At 38.9% G+C, this 12,175-nt stretch overlaps 1 protein-coding gene across 1 annotated transcript in view; it reads left to right on the top strand.

Moving 5' to 3' along the window:
* Hwt (SH2 domain-containing adapter heavyweight) overlaps window positions 1-12,175 on the top strand; it is a 251,558-nt gene that overhangs the window by 175,883 nt on the left and 63,500 nt on the right. The gene's annotated exons all lie outside the window — the stretch shown is intronic.

Below are 12,175 nucleotides of genomic sequence, written 5' to 3' on the forward strand. Positions count from 1 at the left end.
ATTTGCACGCTGATGTATGTATTATAATATTCACTAACTGATCAATTAAACTTCTAATGATTTACTATTGTTCATATTCGTATGAAAATTTGACGCTATGAATGTGAAACATATCTTCCTTTTTTTCTCTCTTTCTTCATAAACAAGGCAAATACTCTGAGTCGTAGACTTCATAATTAAAATCGACTGTCAATCACCAAATCCACAATCGAGAACACTCCACCATTACCTAGAGTCCCTCTCGAAATATTCCAAACTTCACCCACGATTTTGCATTGAGTTGCGTGTTGTACGAGCCTTTCCTCGTCGTCCACTGATCGCGGTTGGCGCGTCATGAAAGGCCGCTGTCGAGCACGCGAATATCCGACTGGTTCACAGCTGATCGGGACGAACGGCTGGAAGGAGTTGCGAGTAGGGGACGGATTTTAATAAACCGGAAGCTTATTGTACGGTTCGTTCGGCTGTCTCTGGCGACTATAGACGCTATCAGAAAGAGAATGAACGTCGGTGAGTCTCTGTTGGCCGCGACAGCGAAGAAGACAGCAAAACGACAGGCAGCCGAGTGTCGCGAAGGGAAAAAAGGGAGAGGAGTGGGGAGGAGGTGGAGAACGTGGGAAGAACTGGAGCCCTGGGGGCTGCATTGTTGCAGTGTCGGTGATTACGACTGGCAAGCGAACTCCTTCTACTTTTTTTTTGCAGCAAGTTCACCGAGTGGTTCCGCCCAGTCGAGATGCCCTCAAGGTCCCGTGTCTTGTTATCACCCTGGCCTCGTGTCTGGCTCTTTAAGTATCGTTCCTTTTCCTACGATCTGCTTGATTGCGTCGTTAAAACCGAGGTCGTAGTGGCTATTGCCTGCTGCCTACGCCACTTCTTCCTTACCGATGTTTCGCCCACTCACGCGCCATTTCTCGCTGTCTAAATCTCGAAAGCTCGCCGGACAAACGAGATATTTCATTCTTTCCAGCGTGAAATAGCTTCTTCTTACCGTTCTGGATTCTTTGAGGTTACCATTTGCTTGAGATGCTACGACGTCCTTAAGTAGATCTTCAGCAGATTGGTGGTATTGTTGGTTCCTTGCAAAGATGATGTTGTACTGGTACCAAGTAATATACGGAATAATTTTAGCTTTCAAAAGTATTATTTTTCTTTCTATAACTTTCCTAAATAGTATAATAAATTCTTAACGCATAGTATCTTCTCTGTTAATTCATTACAATTATAAACGTAGTTGCTCTATAGGTAAAGAAGTATTCGTGAACAGCTAAATACGAAAACCGACGAAACTACACCAGTTCGAAATATATTACGATTTTCTTATGTTATGTAACAACTACGCATATATACCAAACCTACCATACCACATATTATAATACGAAAAATGTTAACCTCAATGAAAAAGTCTGAGGGAAAAATTCACAGTGGTACATTTCCTAAGGTGATCTTATACGGATCCGTTTAACCATAGTGATTGAAAGCGTCCATTACCTTCGATAGCTGAGTCGTCTCACGATAATCTCAGCAGCCCGAAGCAACGGGACGCTGCTAGTCACGCGGAAGGGTTGAACCGTGTCGTTGCAACCCCTGCAGGTACCCGCGCTCACCAACACCAACACATTGATCCGCGTCCACCCACACACAAGCATTCTCACCCCTCAACTGCACGTGTAGATACTCGTAGAAACGGCGTGATTGTTCCGCCGGTCTCTCTATTGGGATAAACGTCGACCCCTCCTTATCACCCCTTATTCTATGATGGAGAGGGTCCTTCCACAGTCGCGGGAACGGAACCCCATCGCCTAAGGGGCTGCTAATTGATTTTAGAAGTTCCTCCTTCGGGCCATCCTCCTAAACCTCTCCCCCGTTTTCCTCTCGTACGTCGAAGACTGAGTTTTCGAGAAACACATCGACGCTTCCTGTCGTCTTCGTCCCGTAAGAGTGCTGTTCCTAAGTCGTCTTAGAGATACTCTGGGTACATCGTTCACCCTTGTTTCTTGTTAAACGGAGCTCAACGGAAACCCTCTCTTTATCCGAGGAAATCGAAGTTTCGCCAAAGTCGCGATAATAACGAGACAAAGATCTAACGGTGGGAGAAATCAGTTTTATTTCTGTTTAAGGGATGTTTGGTGTTTACGTTAAAGATCGAGCGACAATTAAGAGGAGCGTCGAGGGCATTGTTAACACGATCGATCGTGGGCTGTGATTGGAGGTGCACGGTTAACAGAATTGATCGTGGATTGCGATTGTAGGTGCATCGATGTGAAACAGGATAGCGGAAGAAGTTGGAAAGGTCAAGAGGTGTATTTCGGAGAACGTCTCGATTCTTTGAGAAGAGAGAAGAAACTGGGTCGTGAAGTACGGTCTTATTTTTTTTTGAACTACGTCTTATTTTTGGAAGATACAGTTGAACAGAGTTTAGATATATTTTAAGTTCTTAATGAGATTACCTCCGTTTGAGGGTAATTTTGGCGCTGTAAGAATATTGCGAGTGCATCCAAAATAGATGCTACTTTCTACTCCATCAACGATTCTGCTTTAATCATTTAAGTTGTAGAAATGACATTTTAGTGCATTACATCATTACGTCGTTATAATGACATTATCGGACATTCAATTTTTTGCAAATATCTCAAAATCGTCTATTTCTCAGATGTGTCACTTTTCTAACAAACTAACCATATGAATACATTGTTTCAATTTAAGCTTAGCTTGCTTTTACAACGCTGAAGTTTCCATATAATCGGCAGTTACATCGCTCCCCTTTAATCTAAGCAAACGGTAGTTCGCCAAAAAATTCATATTCCTACAACGTTCTTGCCGCTGGAAAAAAGTTAATTATTTCTCCCAGTGAGGGATGGAGAGCAATCTCCATACTCGTCCTACGCATTCATCGTGGAGAATTCGTGTATTTCATTTGAAGGATCGTTTCAACTTTTATTTGAAGGGACGTTTTCGAGGGAGGATTTTCTACTTGCGAGACGCTTAACCGTTGTCCCGCACTTCACTGCGAACTTTAACAATCCTTCATAATTCGTCCACCTGGATTTGAAGTCCACACGATGAAGACACTCTTCTATGGATGACACGCAACGCTCGGGGATCACTCGGTCGAAGTTTCTCAAGATCTTAGGGACCAAGGTAGTCCTAGCGTTCGTATAATTGAGCATCGTGTCCTTTCGACGTCTGGATGGTTCTTCATCCCTTCGAAAACATAGCGTTAGTTGAGGACGACTTGGTCCGGTTGACTTCGTCCAAAGTTTGCCTCTCAAAGAACAAAAAAGTTGCGCGTGGCACAAAAAGAAAAAGAAAAAGAAATGCATGGATTGTACATTAAGGTGTAAAGGTAATTCATAGATAAATTATATTGGTGAATGTGATTTCGTGACGTAGATTGATGGTCTAGTAGATTTGTATTTTATAAAATTTTTGTTTGTATATTTTTACAAATTTCTTAAACAATGCGGAATATCTTTATCATTTTCTAATGCACCTTTTTTCGTGGTAATACAATACAGGTCAGTAGCCAACGATACCAGTCAGTATTTAAACGATTTAAGAACTTTTGTTTTATGTATTTCTTTTGCAATTCTGTAATACGAACTTTTGTATTATTTCCATCCTCAGTTCGAAGAACTTGTTCTAAGCTTTATCTCTTCGACTATGACATTGAATGATAACTTGAGGAAGTTCTACAAATTATAAATAAAACTCGTACGATCCAGCAGAACTTCGAAATTTCAAGAAACATGCTGGATGTATCCCGTAAACCTGTTTACTATAATACAATGGACGAAATTGCGTGTGATTAAATAGAGACGCAATATTCACGAGCGTTCTTTCATCTCGGTGAGGGTAGAAGGACTCGTTAAAGAACCTTTGTCGGGAGAAGTTCAGAGTAGAAGACGGCGTTGAAAGAGACGGAGATCGGCGGGAAGCAAGAAAGACGGCCTGAGTCTAAAGATACCGGCCGATTAGAGACCGTTGTGACAACCCCTAGTCCAGCTTCTTATTGCATAGACCCGTTTCCACTCGTTCTACAGGAGGTAGAGTCTCTCTTCGCCGACTTTGAGACGAGTTTCGCTCTCTCTTTGAAGAGCCACGACCCTTCGTGACCCTACAAGGGGGTCGTAGACGCGACAAAAAGGTCTGTGGTCCTTCGGTGGCACATTTCTGTCCGATTGGAAGGACCAAAGGACCGAGGGACACGCGGATCCGTTTAAATGAAGACTAAGGGAGTACCAGACTCGTCCTCCAATTCGTGAAATCACAGAATTCTTAGCTTCGATCTTTTTTTCCCCTTCTTTCTTTTTTTGCTTTTTTCTTTCGCCCCCTTTTTTTCTTCGTTCCATGATATTTGTTCCGTACGATCCCGGATTGACTCGTTCCATCTCGATTAACTCTGATTTGACTTCTGTTTGTATTTATCTTTGATGGAGTTCTTGTTGGATACTGGGAAAAGGAACAGTAAAAATTTGGAATGAAAGAAAGATGGATTATGGAAGTGTATCTTTCTTAGTTTCTTTTTAAAGACTATCGTCTTTAATATGCTTCAGATATATTTAACTATAAAAGATATAACAGAATGCAATATATAAATATTGTGTAAATACAGTGCTGTGTAGATGTGATGTATTATCTACCAATACAAGAAATTTTTATTTTTAGAAATGATGGTTGGGATATGTAATAGTATCAGAGAAGAGGTACAGGATAGATCTGACATGCGATGCTTTTTCGTGTTTCACGTTTTGGAGCAGAGGAGGTCACTAGACTTCTTGCCATTTTCGTGTCACATGTAACGTTATCGATTCGGTATAGTACTGACTTACAACTAAATTCTTTTATGAAATTATTAATAAAATGTAGAAAAGGGTATTCTATAAATCCAACGAAGAAGTAGAATTCTATACCTTTACGATACTTCAAAAAGCATTGTATATCATTAAAATAATAAACTACTGTAGTCACATTACGTACATTGCACATGTACATTATACATCATCAGAATAGTAAATTACTGTATGATAACAGTTAAATTAGTTTCGAATAAGATTTCATATATCTGAAACATAAAAAATGTGAATTCTTAATCTTCTTTATTTCTATTTCTGTATTCTCAAATCAATTATTAATTATATATTATTAGGTATAGGTAATCTAACTCTCAAAAACTTATAACACAATTTATTAACAACCCAAACAGGCAAATTACGTTCAATGAAAAGAGCAAACGACTAACGAGAAAATTAGAAACCCAAATGAAAGACCAAACGAGAAGAACAAATACATCACTGAAATCTTATTTCTCTATCTTTTGTTTGAATAAACGAAGTGCCTGCAAACAGACTAATTAGGTTCGTTGCATCGTTACAAATTTTTGAGGGGGTGAGAAACACTGAGTTTTTTCAAGGTTGGCATTTTAGAACGTGAAACACAAAGTCCCATTTAATGTCACGTCTATCCTGTCCTAAGTCAATGATAGTATATTTTGAATCTGTATTGCCAAATTTATTACATCAATAAAGAACCAAATGACCAAAACATATATAAACTTTAAACTCACAAACTATAAGCTATAATATATACTATATATTATACTACTATGTACTGTAAACTATAAACTCACAAACTATAAATTCATTTACTTATAATACATCTTTTGTATTTTGGTATTTCTCCAAAATTTATTATTTTTCTACGTTCTCCTATTTTATTTGCTTCAAAACGTGTAACATTATCTCTATCGTCAGGACGAAACGATCGAGATAATCTTTCAACTCTTTAGTCGTCGCGAAACGGTACCCACGGGACCAACTAATATAACGTAACGAACAAAGAAAAACGAGTGGACGAGGCTCTCGATTCAAAGTCTGCTCGCAAAGCATCGAACCTATCCAAGGGGTGGTCATGGTTTCGCGTGGAAAACGATGTTGAATAGCTCTTAGGGTAAGTTTGGTCTCGTGTCTGGCAGCTGGCCTTTCTCCTCGTAAAACTTTAACGCGTTTACCTTGTACCAGCTCGAAGGCGATATATCTGCGTGTGCAAGATGAACATCTTCGCTTCGAAAAGATTTCGAATTCGGGACCTTTCATTCGTCATCGATCACGATTAACTTCGTTCTTTCTGACCAGTCCCTATTTCTTCCTTTGCTTGCGACAGGATTCCGTAGGAAGTACCAGGAAAAAATGGAGTTGTTTCTTGGTATCGTGGTAATTGACGGTAAAAGTAGGGGAGAGAAGATAAATTGGTTGATGATGATGTTCTTCTTATGACATTTTAGGTTCCATTGGATAATCTGCAGTTAGAATTTTAGACACATCTCACAATAGAAATTGATCTTTTCACAATGAAATTTTCAATTCGACGTGTCAGTTTGATTTTCTTCGAATGGGATTGCAGACTGATTTTTAATCTTTCAAGACTATTTTCATATATGATTGTATATTACAGAATATTAATAACAATTTTATTTTAGACAGGTAAAATTGTCAAACGAATTATTAGCAGAAAATATTGAAATCGGCATACCCGTGGAGAAGAAGTTAAGGTTCTGATCACGTGGCGAATTCTTTTCACCGCACAGGTTACGTAGTTCAATTCAAATGCAAATTAGCCCATGAGCTGCTAAATTTACAGTTTACTAACGAGCGTTTAGGGATTCTGTGCAGGCATCAGCGTCAGAACCCTTAGCTATTCAAGTTTCAACCCTTCCAAGTTAGGGGTTAATTGTGTCATCGTGATCGATCTGTTTGCGTGATTCGGTTGTTCCTAAACTTGTCCCTTTTCAAACATACTAAGACACCATTAAAATAATTTTCTTCTTATTTTGAAAATATTTCGTAATATCGCATATGCATTTTGCAATTTAAAATAAATCAATTTTGTATTAGAAGTAGCTATATCCTGTATTAAAATCAAAACTGTCAAAGGACAAAAGATAAAAAATTACAAAAGTAATATTTAACCATTATTTTCTGCAGTCTATTTTTTTATCGCCATATTATGCACCTAGTATGTAAATAATTTTTCTGTAAAATTCTTCATTGAAATAATTGTTTAGGATGTGTCGCCTAAAAACAATTGAATTTGAAACCTCGTTGTGATATGGCGTTTTAAAAGCATCACGCTAGCAATGTGTTTGCTTGTTTCGAGGCGTGAATTAGAAAAACATAGTGGAGAAACAAAGTTGTGTTTCACGTAAAGAATGAAGCGTTTAGCACGGTGTTTTATAGCTTCCGTCTAGCGCTACATTTCGCTCGGTAAATAGCTTTGAGCGTTTCATCGTTTCATGGAACACGTTCCCTGCATAGTTAGACAGAGGAATGGAATCGTCCCTTCCGCTGCTTTATCATAGTTTTACGAAACTCACGTATTACCGGATTGTTCCGCGTGATTTACGTTGAAATATTAATTATGCCAGTCACTGCAACAACGCGGCGCAAACTATGTTTGACATCCGCATAATTTTAATGGCCTCACATACTGTCGTTTAGTATGTGTCGTTGAAGGTATGTTTCATAAATCTTACGTTCAGTTATGTTCTTGATCTTTAATATATTATAACGAGATTTTTAAAAATTCTACAATTTATTTAGATCCTGATTTTGTGAATAACCGATGTAACTGGTCAAAATTGGTTTCATTAATTATTAATTATTAATGTGCGAATTTTTATACATATGTTGTTCAAAAATTTACAAAATATCCAGAATGAAGTACTCGTTGTAATATTTGAAAGATGAAAGAAATTCTTTTCTTTCTTTGTTTCCTTTCATGTATCCTACCTTTTCCTCTTTCTGGTATGATTTCAATCAACAAAAGTTTCCAGCGTAATCCTTTCCGTCAATCTCGATGATATCTCTATCCATAAATGATTCAGAAGTGTACTAAACAAACAGTGATAATATCGCATCGAATGTGCCGCGAAAATTGGAACAGTTGTAACATCTAATTTACTACCACCGATTCAAACGAAATTATCACGCATACACGATATACAAAACGATAAGTCATACTAAGACTTGCGTATAGCAAGGATGGTAATGCGAATGACCAGTTCGAAAGTCATAGGCAAATCGCGGGAGGGGAGGTGCTTCCCGGGGGCAAATTTCCGATTTATTCAAGCCCGCTCCCAAATACTTGGGAGCCCATAAAGAGAATGAATGGGATTGTGGCGGTTGCAGCAATGCTTAGGGCTGCTTTAGGGGTTCATGAAATACGCGCTTGCTACCCTCTTTGGACCATGCTCTTTCTCTCTATCGCCATTCTTCTCCTTTCTCTTTTACTCCAACTTTCTAACGTTCTATATATATCTAAAACCATCTAGAAATTTTACTCTGAAAATTTGTTCGTCTCTAAGATTTTTTCAGTTATTTCATAACATTCACCCGATATAGTCTTTTCTACATTTTTTTCGAATCCTGTCTAGAATTGTCCACTTCGTTCATTAGACTCTAAATCTATTCCCTTGTCTTCTCCTTTAATCTTTTGTACTTTGGAATTCCTCCATTTCTAGAGTTTCTTCAATCGTGTCATGATATTCAGCTTAAGAGCACTTTTTACTTTACGAACACAATTTTGCCTTCACTAATGCATTTCGATCGTAATGTATTTCAGTCTATTCTCTTCTTTTCTTCTTCAATTTTGATTCCGTTTATTTTTCCCCTTTTTTTAATTTTTTCAGATTCACCGTAACATTGATTTATAATACCTTCGTTGTCTCGGTCTTACCTTAATCCATTTCCCTGTTTTCCTTTTGGAGTTTCAATCTTCTGAAACCTACTTGTCTCCATTGTTCCATATTATTCAGCTAGCGAACGCGTACTTACATCTCTATCGAATCCTCTCCGGCTGGTTCCCGTTCGTTTAACTCGCTGTTCACCCAAGCTCCCCTTCCGTCGCTGCGAATCGAAACTCTTCGGTCTCGGCGGGGTGGCCAGGCGATATTACCATGAATTTACATAGCCTCTCTCCGAACTCCGAACATATTGCGCCGCTTTGATTTATGCGAAACATTTGCTAAATATTCCCGCTTAATCTCGGCTCCGCGGAATGCCATCGCCGAGGAGCTGCCGCGTCTCCTCGCCTGCGTCTCCTTCGACGAAAATCGCCGTGAGGCGAGGGTCCGAAACGAAAAGGCTTCGAAGGGGATCGCGATTTCACCCTAGCACGCGCGCCCGCCTTTTTTTCTTCTCTCCGCGACTCGATGAACGGAATTAACACTCGTATATTGCCTCGATGCCGAAGGGAGTGGAACTATGAAGAGGGGCACTTGCCGATTTTCCCTCTTCTCCTCTTTGCTTTTTGTTCAGCATTGAATGGATTATAAAGCTAGGTAGCTTGTTTGGTAATTTGTTTATTTTTTTCACTTTGAGAAGCGGTTATACTTTGGGGTGAGCGTACTTTCCTTGACAAAGTGATGGTATCGCAGTTATGGGCGGACTCCAGATTTCTATGCGCTTATGGAAAATTTCGATGCACATAAATGTATATAATGTGCAAAGATACGCAAAATTTCCAAAGTGGAATTCTTGTTGTGATACTTATAGGATGAAATGTTTTGCTTCCGTATGTTCAGTTCTTCAGTATCTTTCATCCCTAGACTACTCATGAGTATTATTCCTTTCAGATCTTAAAGCAATGTTGATTTTTTTTCTTTAATACGAGTAATCGTCGAAAAAGGAATATATTTCTCTTGTATTTTTCGTAAGATCAAAATTGCGAATAATTTGAATGTTTTATTAATGCACGGTCAGATATTACCCATATTCTAGACAATATAAAAAACACATTTTGAAAAATTAAGAGCTGAGCGTTGCGCGATTAAATCTAGAAGTACTGGAGTACTATAAAAGTAGAGATTTCAAAAGTTAAACGTATCGCGGTTTTTCAGCCGGAATGTTACTGAAACGACAGCAGTAATCTCTTTTGTTCGGGAGCTCTTGTTTGCGCAACCTTTTTTTTTCCTCTGGTGTGTTGCACTCGGATAATTTCTAATGAAGAAGCTCCTATTATTTCGTGAAAAAAGCGTTGAGTAACGTGGGCACTTCATAAATGTCGGCGCTCGAGAGAATTCACCACTCTTTCTAACTCGGACACGAGCCACCGTGAAATTCATGCCGCTCTGAAGATTTACGAGCGAGCAAATCATTTTCGAAGGCGCCAACGGCGTGAAAAGATTCTTTTAAACGAGACTCAAACATCCGACGAACAGTGATTTATTGTTGGTAATACGCTTGATGAAAACTATGATTTCATTATGCGAATAATACAATTGCATTAAATTATGCAGAAATTAATACAATGAGGATGTCGTTGCTTGAAGAAGATTAAGCAAATTAATGAAAATGATTATACAAACAAAAAATTTCTTAATTATTCTAATTCTTACTATATCCTTACTATACTATGTAATGATCCTACTTTGTATCTTATTTACATTAACCGTATTGTGTCTCACAAGAAAATCCTTGATCCGATTGTAATTTCCTCTTATAAAGCAATTAGAAGGTATAATAAACGAAAATAGAGGAAGGAATCAAGATAGAAATCGGAACGATAAAAGGGACTTAAAGTTGAACGTTGGATATACGAAGGAAATAAATATGAAAATAGAATGCAGCATCTCGTGGAAAGTAAACTCTTCCCTGGCGAATATTGCAAGGAAGGATGATACGATGTATTTTGCGACGCTGCTCCTCAAACAGCTATAATTTGAAACGGTGAAATGTTACCCTTTAGCTGCAGGCTATTTGGCGGTTTCTACAGATTCCATTGGACATACTGGTACGATGGTCAGTCGGCCTAGTTCGTATTTGGCTTCCTCCTACTTGCAGAAAGGGAAGTATTTCTCCTCTTATATGGAGGTTGGCCCCGAAGCCGGTCAAGTTTACGAAACACTATGCTCTTTGAAAAGATGTATATGGTGTCTTCGACATACAGTATGTTCTGTTGAATTAACTCTACGATTCTTTGAAAGTACAATGTTATTTGTGACTAATTATTTTTGCAAGCTAGAACTATTAGCAATTAGAATTCAGGCATTAGAACTATTAACTTAGAACTATTGTTCCGTTTATAGGATATATATAAAAACAGAACAAATTTATGTTACAATTTAATATTACGTAGGAATTTAATGAATTAATATTAGCAAGATTGTATGAGTACCATAGTCTGATGAGTTAGGCTAATATATTCATGTATCGATGTTAAATTTCGAATTTTTATGGCACTATTCTTAGAAGTCAATCGGTTCTAAATATCCTCAGAGTCTAGATTACAGACTATGTATTCGCTCTTCAGATATATTTCGATCTTAATTTCTCTATACTTTACTATTACTTCATTTAAACATAAAATTATTTCAACGATAATTTTCAATACTTTCTTGATTTCAACTAGGATAGTATCTCTAGTCTGATAAAGTATCATAGCAAAACGTTCTAAATAAACATGTCTAGCGTCACAAACTTCTATCTAACGCCCAAACTTCTCGAAAACTCAAACCGAAGAAAAACAAAACAAAAAGACACTTAAGAACAACTCGAAGCTCACACTCTCCCGACACGAATTATTCGCATCGACAGCGTCGGTCGTTAAACGCCTCTCAACTTCTCGTGCCTTCTTCACCCTTCCAATTCTATATACGTCACCAGACTGCCTGGCGATCAACTTGTTCCTGTCATTTCCGTTTTCGTTCAATCCAACCGATCTTACGCCTCTCTTTCACACTCACACACACACACAGCCTGCTGCTCGTCTTTTTTCTGTTTTGTTTCATTTCCCACTTCACATATTCATACGGCGCTCTTTGCTTACGATAAATGCGTACCATTTGCATGTAGGGTCCCTGCTCTGAAGCAAACCCCTTCTCTGACCCTCACGCGCTATCCTCTCATCCCGTCACTCTCTGTCTAGAGGCTCGATAGGTTGGGTGGCCCGGTCTCCCTGGGGCGCTCGCTTCGGCCACCCCACCGCGGCTCAACTCCAGCGCGATAAGCCGCCCCCGGGGATCCGCGATTGTCTCGATTTATATGCATGCACAGACGTAGGTGGTGGTCCGTGTGGCTCTGCTCTCTGACTGCGGCCACCGCTGTCGCTCGGACGAGAGGGGGTGAGAAGACAAGGGTGGTACCGAGGGTGCACAGTAGATGCGACCATCAATAGATCGATTCTC

Source organism: Bombus fervidus, chromosome 1 (genome assembly GCF_041682495.2).
Source record: "Bombus fervidus isolate BK054 chromosome 1, iyBomFerv1, whole genome shotgun sequence".
In the NCBI taxonomy this organism is placed as follows: domain Eukaryota; kingdom Metazoa; phylum Arthropoda; class Insecta; order Hymenoptera; family Apidae; genus Bombus; species Bombus fervidus.